The sequence below is a fragment of the Zalophus californianus genome, chromosome 12 (genome assembly GCF_009762305.2).
Source record: "Zalophus californianus isolate mZalCal1 chromosome 12, mZalCal1.pri.v2, whole genome shotgun sequence".
NCBI lineage: Eukaryota > Metazoa > Chordata > Mammalia > Carnivora > Otariidae > Zalophus > Zalophus californianus.
Window position 1 is genome coordinate 99,339,645 of NC_045606.1, and position 15,138 is coordinate 99,354,782.

Genomic DNA, 15,138 nt, shown 5'->3' on the forward strand with positions numbered 1-15,138 from the left:
GGGGCCTCAGGTGGCTGCCATTGGGATGGGGGTGGGAGGGGTAGGGAGGGCTGTCCCAGGTGCCTGTTTGCTTGGGAGGGAGGAGCGGTTTTCAGGGGACCAGCGACAATCTCCCCTGGCTGTCTCTTTTGAGGATCAAGGCTCTCCTTGCTGTCCTGGTTACCTATTATTTAAGCTGCAAATACTTGTCCATTATCCGTCTCTGTGAGCATCTCTCAGTAGCTCAGGCTGACCCACTTTGTTTAGAGGAGTTTAGGGATGAGAGCTAAGGTGCAGGGCAAAGAGGGAGACATCCACAAGTTTTTCCTCTACCCTGTTCTATTACATTTGCTTTAGTTTAAAATAGTAACGATGATTAAAAAAAAAATAAATAAAACCAGCATAATCTTTCCTTCCTAGAGAATAAGGCTGGCCATTGGAGCAAAGTGGAGAAGGTAACAAGGGTAATGTCATTCCCAAAACTTCCTGATTATGGAGGAAATGATACATAGATCTTTTTCTTTTTCTTTTTTCTGCAGTGGGGAAGAAGAGCAATGGTTGGTGGCTGAGTGACTGAAATACAAACAATCCAAATCCCTGGATATACCATGTTAAATGATCTCTGGTCCAAACCTCATCATCATTTCCACGGGTCACAGGAAATGAAGAACTAAAGCCAATATCTGGATAATTGAGGCAGCCTTCCCACTGCTCCCCACTTTTACAACTTAATGGTGTTTTGCCTTTTATATCCGAATAGCGTTTCCTCAGTTGCCTGAATGGTGAGATTGTAGCAGCCTCACTGTGTCTCCTCTGCATGGTCCCTTGGGGACTAATAATTGGATTGGTCCGGATGTCATATGTCTTGCTCTCCAGGGGCCAGAATGGAAATTGATCCCTTGGAGACACTCCTTGGTCCCTGGGGCCCACCTCTCTGATCCCCCGACTCCGTCTCTGAAGCCCTAGCCACTGGGCCTTTGGCAAAAAACACCCTTCCCTCCCTCCAGGCAGAGTCCCTGGTGGGGTCTTTCTCCTGCCACCTATGGCCTCAGTTTCTCATTCTCCACCCACTTTTCTGGCTCCCCAGCTGGAGGGTGAGTGTTTCCCAGGTTCTTTTCCCCAGGCGTTCCTTGCACCTAGCACCCAAACTCCCACTTCCCAAGTACTCAATAAGCATTTCTGGAATGAATGAACAATTGAGTGAATAAATATTTCATAAAATTCACTGAGTGTAATATGCAAAATTTTCAATGCCTTGGTCTAATAGTTTATTCCTAATGAATGGGCTAAGTCAGTGGGCCCCTGTGGGAGCGGCTGCTGGTGGTGAAGGCAACTGGCAAATGATGGGATTAAGGGATGGGGAGGCAAGAAGGACAGACGGAGATGGACATGGCTGAATGTGGCTGTCTTAGAACACGCTGGCCATGCCTGGGCTCTCCGCTGGCTTGGGGCCACGGTGGTCGGATGTATGCTGAGAAGGCCCTCCTGACCCCACTCTACTCAGAAGCAGCTCAGAAGCACCTTCATTTCTTACCAACTTCTTCTTCTTTTTTTTTTTTTTTAAGATTTTATTTATCTATTTGTCAGAGAGAGAGAGCACAAGCCGGGAGAGAAGCAGGCTCCCCATTAAGCGAGGATCCTGATGCAGGACTTAATCCCAGGATCCTTGGATCATGACCTGAGCCAAAGGCAGATGATTGACTGAGCCACTCAGGCGTCCTATTTTTTCCCAACTTCTGAAAGTGGAAGGCAGGCCCTGATGCTGTTTCCTATCAGCCTAGAGCCTCCAATCAGCAGTCATTTGCAGAAATCCAGCAGGTCCCTGTTCTCTTTGTTGAAAGCTGCACCTTTGAGTAGAAGGGTTAATTTGGCAGCCCTGTGTCCCCCAGCTCTCATATTTCTGTACAACCCTCCCTGCACTTTATCTCCAGAATAAAACCGCTCACAAGTAGAAAGCACGTGTGTGTTAGTTTCAGCACTGCCGGTCCATGAAGCCTCCAGTAAGCTTCTCGGTGAAGCTCTCATCAGCATTGTTTCAGAATCAGTTCTTTTTCCTTCTTCACTTTCATCTCTGCGGAATGGAAGTGTGAGCTTCCTAATGCACCAAGGAGTTAACAACAGAGGTTGCATGGGGAAAGGGTTAAAATCGGCTACAGAAATTTGGATTCTTTGGTGGCAGCCAACCTTCCTGGTGGCAGTCTCTCCTTGCTGCTGGTGATGGATACTTCTGAAGAAAGTTGGGTGGGTTTCTGAGCATTGTGCCTCATAATGGCACATGGCACACTTATCAGCCCCAGAGACCAGAGGATACCCCCAGCTGCTTGATCATCATGGTCACCACTGTGCCTGGTAAAACAGGTCCTGAGACAGCAGCTTGAAGAACATTTGATTGTGTTTGTGGAGCAGCCACCAGCCCCCGGCCCCATCCACAGCAGGCAGCCTCAGAGAAGGTGGCACACATTCCTGGTGTGGTATGATGGTGCCAGGGTGGGCACAAGGACTTTGTCCCCCCAAAATCAGGGTTGTGTGTTTTGATCTCCCTGGTGAATCACTTAGAGACCTGCATAAATCTGGCCATGTTTCAATTGCTCAGGCTGAAGCAGCTTCTGTCAAAAGAATTTAAAGAGATAAAACACCCTTTTTTTCTTTCTTTCTTTCTTTCCTTCTTTCTTTCTTTCTTTTTAAGATTTATTTGTTTATTTGAGAGAGAGAGCGCATGCGCGCCTGAGTAGGGGGAGGGGCAGAGGGAGAGAGGGAGAGAATCATCAAGTAGACTCCCTGCTGAGTGCAGAGCCAATCACAGGGCTCGATCCCATGACTCATGAGATCATGACCTGAGTGGACACCAAGAGTCGGACATTCAACCAACTGAGCCACCCAGGTACTCCTTTCTTTTCTTATTGGAGTCAGGTGTTCAGATCACAGGCTGACTGTGGAGATGATGGAACAGAGAAGTCAGTGACCACACATGACAAGGAATAGAGTCTTGGCCAAACCCGTTTGGAAAAGCCACTACACAAACAAATGACCATCAGCCTTAAAAAGCACCAACATCAGGGGCGCCTGGGTGGCTCAGTCGGTTAAGCGTCTGCCTTCAGCTCAGGTCATGGTCTTGAGGTCCTCCCTGCTCAGCAGGGAGTCTGCTTCTCTCTCTCCCTCTTCCCCGCCAACCCCCCCCAATCGTGCTCTCTCTGTCAAATAAATAAATATAATCTTAAAAAAAAAAAAAGCACCAACATCAATCCCCCAGGGAGGGAGAAAAATGTGATTTCCAGAGTTATCACATTACAGTATTCAAACTGTCCGGTTTTCAACCAAACATTAGGAAGCATACAAAGAAAGAGGTTGGCTTATTCACAGGAAAGAAAGAAATGGTCAGAAACTATCCCTGATGAAGCCCAGACGTTAGACTTATAAGACAAAGACTTTAAATGAACTGTGTTACATATGCTCCAAAAGCCAAAAGGAGCCACGGACAAAGAGCTCAAGGAAATCATGAGACTGAAGTATGAATTAGTAGGGAATCTTCATAGAGAAATAGGAATTATTTTTATAAAGAACCAAATAGAAATTCTGGAGCTGGAAAGTACAACAGCTGAAATGAAAAGTTCATTAGAGGGGGGGGTCAACATCCCACAGGAACACCCTGGACCCAGTAAGTAATTTCTCCCCATTCCAACTGTATGCTGCTTACAAGACACTCACTGTAGATCCAAAGACACGGGGGCACCTAGCTGGCTCAGCCAGTAGAGCACATGACCCTTGATCTCAGGGTCATGAGTTCGAGCCCATTGTTGTGTATAGAGATTACTTAAAAAGTAAAATCTTAAAAAAAGCAAAGACACAAATAGATAGAAAGTAAAAGGATAGAGAAGTTATTCCATGCAAAGAATAACCAAAGGAGCTGGGGAGGTTAATATCAGACAAAATAGATTTTAACTAAAAAATTGTTACAAGAGACAAAGACTTTATGTAATTATTAAAAGGACCAATTTACCAAGAAGGTGTAACAGTTAGAAAGATATACACACCAAACCACAGAGGCCCAAAATATATGAGGCGACACTGATAACCAAAGGGAAAAATTGATAGTTATACAATAATAGTTGGAGACTTCGATATCCTACTTTCAATAGTAGACAAAGCATGTAGACAGAAGATCAATATGGGAATAGAGGCTCTGAACAACACCATGGACCCATGGGGCCTAACAGACACACAAAGCACTCCACCCAACTACAGTCGAATACACATTCTACTCATGCATACAGGAGCATTTGCCGGGATAGACCTTCTAACGTTATGTTTTCAGGTCATAAGACAATTCTCTTTAAATGGTTGAATCATATAATGTATCTTCTCTGACCACAATAAAATGAAACTAGAAATCATTAATGGGAGAAAAACAAAAATTCACAAATAATTGAAATTAACTCTTAAACAACCAGCAGGTCAAAGAAGAAATCACCAGGGAAGCTAGAAAATACTTAGAAACAAATGGAAATGAGTACACAGCATACCAAAATGTATGTAATGCAGTGAAAGCAGGGATCAGGAGTAATGTATGGATATAAATGCTCCCATTTATTTTATAAGTAAGCTCTACCCCCAATGTGGGGCTTGAACTCAACTCTGAGATCAAGAGTTGCACGCTCCACCTACTGATCCAGCCAGGCACCCCTAAATGCTTACATTTGAAATAAACAAACACAGGGGCACCTTGCCGGCTCAGTTGGTGGAGCGTGCAATTCTTGATCTTGAGGTTTTGATTTGGGCCCCAGAGTGGGCCTAGAGCATACTTAAAAAAATAAATTAAATTAAAACAAATAGAGCTTTGGGGAGAATGGCAGCCTGGAGAGGGCAGGGAAGCTGCGTGCCCTTTCTCCAGACCTCGCCCTACCTCACTCTCCCGCCTGGCTGTTCCTGAGTTACATCCTTTTATAATCAACCACTGATCTGGTTCCATAGGAAGGAGAGTGCAGTAAGAAGAAAATGATGGCCATGATGACAGTGATCAAGCTGGTGAATGCTGGACGGGAAGTGAGAGCTGATTGCATGTCTTTCATTGCTACACCTTCGCTTCATCCTGGGAGCAGAGTACAACGGTCTAATGGAATTCTTCAGTTCAAGTGTCAGGAGTGGTGCTTTGTGCTGTCTAAGCGACCCCCGGGACCATTGGCTGAGACCGTGATGACCAAACAAAAGGTGCAAAAGACAGCCAAGCAGGTAGAGATGTCCCTGCAAACATGTGCAGGCAGAAGATCCTTTGAAACCTCGATCACCTGTTCAAGAAAGAACAAGAGAGAATCAAGACCAACAATATCTGTTACTGATGAAGAGAGTGAATCAAAATAAGAGACCACAGCTTCAGCTGAAGCAGAATGAAGTGACTCAGGAGAACTCTGCTGATCCAAGTAACACACTGTATATACAGAGACCTCGAGACCTGTAACTCTGTAGTTTCCAGAGAAGTCTGTGGAGAAATGGCCAACCATGTAGAGAGCAAATGTCATACCAATGGGGTACACAGATTGCAATGATTAAAATCAACAAGATATAGGGGCACCTGAATGGCTCAGTTGTTAAGCATCTGCCTTCGGCTCAGGTCATGGTCCCAGGGTCCTGGGATCGAGTTCCGCATCGGGCTCCCTCCTCGGGGGGTGGGGGGGAGGAGCCTGCTTCTCCCTCTCCCCCTCCCCCTGCTTGTGTTCCCTCTCTCGCTGTCTTTCTCTGTCAAGTAAATAAAATCTTTAAAATAATAAAATAAAATCAATAAGATATAAAAAAATTAAAACAAATAAAACAAAAACAAAGAAATAACCTGGCTTTACATCTTAAGGAACTAGAAAAGGAAGAACAAACTAACCCAAAGCCAACAAAGGAGGGAAATAATAAAGATTATAGCAGAAATAAAATTGAAAATCAACAAGGCAAATAGACACAACAGGCACAAAGCTGGTGCTTTGGAAATCAATAAAATTGGCACACCTTTAGCTAGACTGACTAAGAAAAAGTCAGACGTAGACACAGAGGTATTATTACTGACCTGCCAGAAATAAAAAAGATTATCAGAGAATACTATCAGCAACTGTATACCAACAAATTAGATAATCTACATGAAATGGACAGATTTCGAGAAACATACAAATTACCTAAACTGACTCAAGAAGAAATTAAAAATCACAACAGACTAAAGAAGACATCCAGATGGCCAACAGACACGTGAAAAAATGCTCAACATCTCTCATCATCAGGGAAATACTAATCGAAACCACAGTGAGGTATCACCTCACACCTGTCAGATTAGCTCTTAACAAAAAGACAAAAGACAACAGGTGTTGGTGAGAATGTGGAGAAAAGGGATGTCGGTGAGAATGCAAACTGGTGCAGCCACTGTGGAAAACAGTATGTATGATCCAGCAATCCCACTTCCAGGTACTTATCTGAAGAAAATGAAACATCTGTGCCCGCATGTTCATTGCAGCATGATTTACAATAGCTAAGATATGAAAGCAACCTAAGTGTCCGTCAGTGGACGAATGTCCGTCAGTGGATGAATGAATGAACATCAACATGTTCTTTATGTATATAGTATATACACTGTATATATACAACGGAACATTATTCAGCCATTAAAATTCAACCATTTCAACCATTAAAAAATAAAATCCTGGGGCGCCTGTGTGGCTCAGTTGGTTAAGTTTCTACCTTCGGCTCAGGTCAGGGTCTCAGGGTCCTGGGATCGAGTCCCACATCAGGCTCCCTGCTCAGGGGAGAGCCTGCTTCTCCCTCTCCCTCTGCCCCTCTCCCTGCTCCTTCTGCCTCTCACTCACTCTCTCTCTCTCAAATAAATAAATAAAATCTTAAAAAAAAATAAAATCCTGCCATTTGCAACAACATGGATGAAGCTTGAGGGCATTTTACTAAATGAAATAAGTCAGAAAAGATAAATACTCTATGATTTCACTTATATGTGAAATCTAAAAAGAAACAACAAAACAAAACAAACAAAAACCCTGAGCTCATGGATATTGAGTTGCTGGAGGCAGGGAGCAGCAGGGGAGGGGGGCAAAAAATGTCTGAAGATGGTCAAAAATTACCCATTTTCAGTTATAAAATGAATAAGTCATGAGGATGTAATCTGCAGAATGATGACTATAGTTAATACTGTACTGCAGGGGCGCTTGGGTGGCTCAGCCGTTAAGCATCTGCCTTCAGTTCAGGTCATGATCCCAGGTCCTGGGATTGAGCCCCGCATCGGGCTCCCTGCTCAGCGGGAAGCCTGCTTCTCCCTCTTCGTGCCACTCCCCTTGCTTGTGTTCCCTCTCTTGCTGTGTCTCTCTCTGTCAAATAAATAAATAAAATCTTTAAAAAAAATAATAATACTGTACTGCATATTTGAAACTAATTAGAGGATTGGATCTTGAAAGTTCTCATCACAAGAAAAAACTTTTTATAACTATATATAATGACAGATGTTTCCTGGACTTATTGTGTTGACCATTTTGTAATATATACAAATATTGAATAATTATGCTGTACACCTGAGACTAATATAATGTTATCTCAATTATATCTAAATAATAAATAAATAAATAAATTGCAACATACCTCTAACAAGCTAAGAAATTGAATCAGTCCTTTAAAAAGACTCTCAAGAGGGCGCCTGGGTGGCTCAGTTGGTTAAGCGACTGCCTTCGGCTCAGGTCATGATCCTGGAGTCCCGGGATCGAGTCCCATGTCGGGCTCCCTGCTCAGCAGGGAGTCTGCCTCTCCCTCTGACCCTCTTCCCTCTCGTGCTATTTCTCATTCTCTCTCTCTCGAATAAATAAATAAAATCTTTAAAAAAAAAAAAAAAGACTCTCAAGAAAGGGGCGCCTTGGTGGCTTAAGTGTCTGTCTCTGAGTTTCAGCTCAGGTCGTGATCTCAGGGTCATAGAGTCAGGCCCCTCGTTGGGCTCTCTGCCCAGCGTGGAGTGTGCCTGGGATTCTCTCTCTCCTCTCCCTCTGCCCCTCCCCCTGCTCGCTCACTCTCTCTCTCAAATAAATAAATAAATAAATAAAATCTTTAAAATAAAGAAATAAATAAAATAAAATAATAAATAAAAGACTCCCAACAAAGAAAACCCAGGACCAGATGGCTTTATTATTATTTTATTATTAAAATTTTACCAAACATTTAAAGAAGAATTAATATCAATCCTACTCAAACTCTTCCAAAAAATAGAATGAGAAGGAACACTATCTAACTCATTCTATGAGGTCAGCATTACTCTGATACCAAAGCCAAACAAAGATACCACAAGGAAATAAAACTATCAACTAATATCAATTATGAATATAGACCCAAAATCCTCAACAAAATAATGGCAAACTAAATCCAACAGCCTGTCAAAAAGATTACATCCATGGCCAAGAGGCATTTGTCTCAGGAATGCAAGGGTGGTTCAACACAAGAAAATGAGTCAATGTAATAAACTACATTCATAGAACAAAGAGGAACAATCCACACAATCATTTCAATAGATGCAAAAAAATAAATAAATAAAAGCATTTGACAAAAGGTGACACTCTTTCATGATAAAAACACTCAGCAAACTAGGACTAGTACTTCTTTAACATGATAAAAGGACATTTATGAAAAATCCACAACTAACATCGTGAATCAATGGTGAAAAATGAAAGCTTTACTCTTTACTCTTAACTCTTCAGATCAAGAACAAGACAAGGATGCCCATTTTCACTACTGTTTCTCAACACTACTAGAAGTCTTAGTTAAAGCAATTAGTCAAGAAAATTTCCATGTGGGGCGCCTGGGTGGCTCAGTTGGTTAAGCATCTGCCTTTGGCTCAGGTCATGATCCCAGGGTCCTGGGATGGAGCCCCGCATCGGGCTCCCTGCTCCGCGGGGAGCCTGCTTCTCCCTCTCCCACTCCCCCTGCTTGTGTTCCCTCTCTCGCTGTGTCTCTCTCTGTCAAATAAATAAATAAAAATCTTTAAAAAAGAAAGAAAGAAAGAGAGAGAGAGAGAGAAAGAAAGAAAGAAAAAGGAAGGAAGGAAGGAAGGAAGAAAAAGAAAGAAAGAAAGAAAGAAAGAAAGAAAGAAAGAAAGGAAGGAAGGAAGGAAGGAAGGAAGGAAGGAAGGAAGGAAGGAAGGAAGGAAGGAAGGAAGGAAGGAAGGAAGAAAGAAAGAAAGAAAGAAAGAAAGAAAGAAAGAAAGAAAGAAAGAAAGAAAGAAAGAAAGAAAGAAATAAAGAAAGAAAGAAAGAAAGAAAGAAAGAAAGAAAGAAAAAGAAAATTTCCATGTCTTGGCTATTGTGAATAAAAGATATGTTTTCTCCAAATAAGGCAGAGGACAGAGGCATAAGATTCCACACAGTTCATTACAACCACAGCCCAGTTCTGTTGCCCTAAGTTGATCCTCACATTTTTCCATCATATTATAAGATGGGTCCATAGTTTTTACTAATTGAGGGATGAATTCTAAAGTGGATAACTTTATTCTTATTTCCGTCCTTCTGAGAGTTTAGAAGATACCTCACTGTTAGCCCTATGTACCTCTGATATCCATAGTTCAAGAATTCAAGATGAAAGATGGAAGGTGTTAATGTCACCAGCATGGTGAATAGTTGGCTTTATTAGGGAGGCCCGATTCCCAGTCAGGACCCACAGAAAGTGGGCTTTATATTTTTTGCCTTGGGTTGAAACTCTGAGTTCCTTGGTTTCTCAATTGCAAGGGATAAATCACTTTACAAGGGAATATCTAAACATTGGTCAACTTTGAGGGGGCCTGTTTGTTTGTTTTAAATAAAAAAATGAACTTTTGATTTTAGATTTACACAATTTTTGAGAAGATAATACAGAGAGTTTCCAAATACCCTGTACCCAGTTTCCTCTATTATTAGCATCTTACGTTAGCAGGGTACATTGGTCACAATTAGTAAACCAATGTTGGTACTTTATTATTACTTTTTAAAGATTTTATTTATTTATTTGACACAGAGAGAGAGAGATAGCGAGAGAAGGAACACAAGCAGGGGGAGTGGGAGAGGGAGAAGCAGGCTTCCCGCGGAGCAGGAGCCCGATGCGGGGCTCGATCCCAGGACCCTGGGATCCTGACCTGAGCCGAGGGCAGACGCTTTAACGACTGAGCCACCCAGGCGCCCCGGTACTTTATTATTAATTAAGGTCCATACTTTATTCAGATTTCCTGTTTTCCCCTAACATCCCTTTTCTGTCCCAGGATCCCACCTAGGAATACCACATTACATTTAGAAGTCAAATCTTCTTAGGCTTCTCTTGGCCATAATAGTTTCTTTGGGTTTTTATGTTTTTGATGACTTTGACAGCTCTGAGGATTGCTGATCAGGTATTTTGTAGAACGTCCCTTTGTTTTGATTCCTTTGATGTTTTTCTCGCGATTAGTACCATTAGTACCATTCCCGTCGTATTGTATCAAGGTTACCTACTAGCAATATGACTCATCACTGTGGACTTAACCTTGATCACTTGGTTGAGGATTTGCCAGTTTTCTCCCCTGGGAAATTACTCCTTTTGCTCTCCCTTCCCATACTGTCCTCTTTGGTGGAAAGTTGAGCGGGCCAGTGTCTCAATGGTATGAACATTTTAATCTTTGCATTCCTCTGTTGGCCTGACTTCTCTTGATCAGAACAACACCCACGTCAGTGCACGCACACACACCCTTCCTGAGTTACCACAGACACCTTTTCCAGAGTGCTTTTCCCTTCCTTATGCATAGCTTGCTCTCAATACAGTGAGTCTGCACTGTACTTTGAATAAATATTCTCATGAAGCAAGCATTGGGCACGTGGGTGTCACGAGGCAGCAGGAGACAGTTTCTGTGACCCGCGGTGAAGAGGCTGTGAGTGGCGGAGAAGGCTTGTTTGTTTGTTTAATGTTGTCGGTGGTGACACGTGGGGCAGCTAATCACCGCATCACTCATCGACAGCATAATTAGTCGTCCCTGTTAAAACATCAGCGCCTGCTAGCAAGTATCATTAAGTTTAAATTGGATCCCTGGGCAATGTTCTAATTACAATATTTGAATTTTTAAAACGAACTCATAGGAAGATTAATTGCCTACTGTAATTAGTGATTTCCTCCTATTGGACAGAAATATGCAATGTATTTTTTCTTACAATGTATTTTTGAAGTAAGTGATGATTTCATCCTTGCAGCACTAGGGTGGACTTATGTGTATGATTCACTAATTACATCTCACTTCTTATTAGAATATATTCATTCTAAATATTATATTTAATATATAACATATAATATGTATTATGTTACATATAATATCTCGCATATGCATATTATGTTTGTTTATTTATAAATATATGTTTGAATGTTTATATATTTATAGATAAATATAATATGGAGAATAATACAGAATGTAATAGTCCATGTTACATCATATATATTCTATATTCTATTGTATGTTATATTATATATAATCGATTATTAAATTCTATATTCTTATTAGAATATATATGCATGTTTATAAAATATCATCATGGTTGAAAATTTGACAGTGGGGAATGGCAAGGTGCCATTTCTTTTTTTTTTTTTTAAGATTTTATTTATTTATTTGAGAGAGAGAGAGAGTCCAAGTGGAGGGGAGGGGAGAGGCAGAGGCAGAGGGAGAAGCAGTTTCCCTGGTCAGCAGGGAGGCAGATGCTTAACCAACTGAGCCATTCAGGTGACCCGGGAAGTCATGTTTTAATTAAAATAGAAAATGTACTCCTCAGTATTGACCCTATGCTTTTTTAGGCTCCCATGGAGCAGACATGGACACGCTGGCCCTGGCAAACAGGGAAAGCTGGTTGAGAAAGTCAACCTTCATCCCCTACCCACAGAGGCCTTGCCCACTGCCGCTGTGTTTGGCCAGCCAGGCTGTGCACTGCACAACTCCAGAGAGCATCATTCATTCAGAGCATCATTCATTCAGAGGCTATAGTCTGGCCGTCCTGAGATGCTCCTAGAGTTGTACCATGTGGCTCTGGGGCTCCCATGAATTATGTATGTGGCAGAGAGGTTTTCTGAACACTTACCTCATTTTTCTCTTTCTTTTTTTTAATCCAATGTGCTCCTAGGATATTACTATTTAATGACTTACCCCTCTTGTATCTAATCCATTTGGATCTACCATCAACACCTGGGAAGGGCAGTCTGGCCATTTACCATCATTGGATCCTTTGCTCTATGTCACTCAACAAATAGGTACCAGCACTCCAGTCTATGCCTCTCAGGGGGCTTTCCTTCTCTTGTTTTGAAGGGCAGGCATGGAGAATCCTTTCTTAGTTGCAATCGCATGACTCACAGGGGTACAAAGTCTATCAAGATCTGCTGAAACAGAGAACCACTTAAAGTCATATTGGAAACTTGCATGTAGATATTCATGGCAACGTTAGTCATAATATTCAAACTCACATGCCCATCCACTGATGAATGCATAAACAAAATGTAGTATATCCATTCAGAAAAATGTTATCCTGCCACAAACAGGAATGGTTTCCTGACACCTGCTACAACATGGCAGAACCTTGAAAACATGATGCTAAGTGAAAGAAGTCAGACATGAAAGGCCACATGTTGTATGATTCCATGTATCCAAATGTTCAGAACAGGGAAATCTAAAAAAATTTTTTTCAAAGATTTTATTTATTTGTCAGAGAGAGAGAGAGAGAGAGAGCACAAGCAGGGGGAGTGGCAGGCAGAGGGAGAAGCAGGTTCCCCACTAAGCAAGGAGCCTATGCGGGACTCAATCCCAGGACCTAATCCCAGGACCCTGGGATCATGACTTGAGCTGAAGGCAGATGCTTAACTGACTGAGCCACCCAGCCATCCCCAGAACAGGCAAATCTAGCAGACAATAGATTAGTGGTTGCCAGGGGTGGAGGTAGGAGGTTGGGGAGTGACTGCTCATGGATATAGGGTTTCTTTTCAGGGTAATGAAACTGTTCTAAAATTAGGTAGTGGTGGTACTCACACCAGTAGCTCACTCTGCATTTTTACCATGCCTTTCACCCAACACACTTTCCAGCACCCTACGTTGGATAACGATGATACCTTCTGGGAAAACTCTGGGCTTCCAAGAAACTGCCATATAAGAACGCAGCTCACCTTGCTCAGCAACAGGAACCCTGGAGTTGGCTCAGCTCAACTCCCACAATCACCTCCACGAGGCGAGATGTTTATTTTTTTGATCCTGAGATACCAAAGGATGACCTGGATTTCTGCTTAGCAGCCTGGTACAACCACCACACAGGGACATTCAAGAACAAAAGTGAGATACTCTTACACCAGGAGACCATCCAGGAGACCCACAGAATCATCAAGATCCAATTCCCTGGAGAACTTTTACCCCCTCCTCCACCACCTTCCATCACTTCCCCTAGCTAACATCAGACACTGGATCAACCTGAAGAAGGAGTCTATCCACAGCATTCAGGGATCCATTGTGTCCCCTCACACCGCGGCCACCGATGGAGGCTATTCCCAAAAGAATGATGGTGGCTTCTTCTCTACCTAATGTTGACAGGTCCCTGGACTAATTAATCATAGTGGAACATCCTGAGGCCCACCTCCATTAAATAGAGTTGTACTGGAAAAAAATAAAATAAGGGGCACCTGGGTGGCTCAGTCGTTAAACGCCTGCCTTCGGCTCAGGTCATGATCTCAGGGTCCTGGGATCGAGCCCCGCATCGAGCCCCGCATCGAGCCCCGCATCGGGCTCCCTGCTCGGCAGGAAGCCTGCTTCTCCCTCTCCCACTCCCCCTGCTTGTGTTCCTGCTCTCACTGTGTCTCTCTCTGTCAAATAAATAAGTAAAATCTTTAAAAAATAAATAAATAAAAAATAAAATAAAATTAGGTAGTGGTGACGGTTGCACAACTCTATGAATATACTGAAAACCACTGAATTATACACTTTTATTTAAAAGGATGGATTTTATGGTGTATATATCAATAAAGCTGTAGAAAAGTTTAAAAATCATATCAGAATCACAGAACTTTAGAGATGAGTTTAGGGGTCTCTAGACACCTTCCTCCTTTTACATATGAGAAAAATAAGGTTCTAAGCAGTTGCTTGATTGTCCACCATCACAATAGTCTGTTAATTGCACCACTGTGATTCACTTGTTAGGGAGAAGGTGTTTTAGTGAGAGTACAAATCACATGTATGGGGCTGTTGCTGTACCCAAGAGACAGTACTCTCGGCAAATTACATTTCCCAATGCAAAGTGCAGTTTTGGTATATTCCTGAACTTCTATTACACTGAAGGCAGTTGTTTACGCCCACCTCCCAGGGAGTTAGCATACTAAGTTGTTAGAATGTTGAAAGCCTGGTTGGCCAGCCTGGGTGGCTCAGTTAGTTGGTCAAGCATCCAACACTTGATCTTAGCTCAGGTCTTGATCTCATAGTTATGAGTTCAAGCCCCGTGCTGGGCCCCACACTGGCCATGGAGCCAATCTTAAAAAAAAAAAACAAAAAAAAACCTGGTCACCTGTCTCCCTTCTGATCTTCTCTCCAGTGACAGGCCCATCTCTCCTAATACTTTTAGCTCATGCACTTAAAAAGAATAAACAATCAGAAACACAGAACTGTATTAATTAAACAATACAATGAACACTTTAAAGGATACTTTCATCCCACCTCTAGGCCAATAAGGACAGAATTACAGAAAAAGGAATGGAAGAAAGAGAAACAAGGACGTAAGGAAGAACTCCAGAGATGAGGACAAAGACCAGGGTCTCCTCTGCTCTATATCTAGGTACAATAGCTCTGAATCCTGAGATTTACTGAGACAATTCTCCCCCAGATGAAATGGCCCCTACTTTGTTAACCTTGGAGGCAACATTCCCTAAGGCCTCCTGAGTTCTAAAATTCCCTTCATCCAGGATCTTAAGAGTGGAAGGAAGGAGCAGACCAACACTTCCGGTAAGAACACTTGCTATGGGTCAGATAAAACCTGGAGGCTCCCTAAGGACCCTGGAGCAATGAGGGAAGACAGCGGCTGGGCGCAGGCCACAAGCACTGTCTCGTCAGGACCACTGTGGCCTTTAGCATGGCTGGAATTTAATAAAGCTCTGCTCTGCAGACCCTCCCGTGATCGCTTCTCCCTGCCATCGGCAGCCCCTGTC

The 15,138-nt window shown here is 42.6% G+C and overlaps 1 pseudogene; it reads left to right on the forward strand.

Moving 5' to 3' along the window:
- The first annotated feature begins 13,012 nt into the window (after positions 1–13,012).
- Positions 13,013–13,528, forward strand: LOC113911987 (annotated as a pseudogene).
- The last annotated feature ends 1,610 nt before the right edge of the window (positions 13,529–15,138 follow it).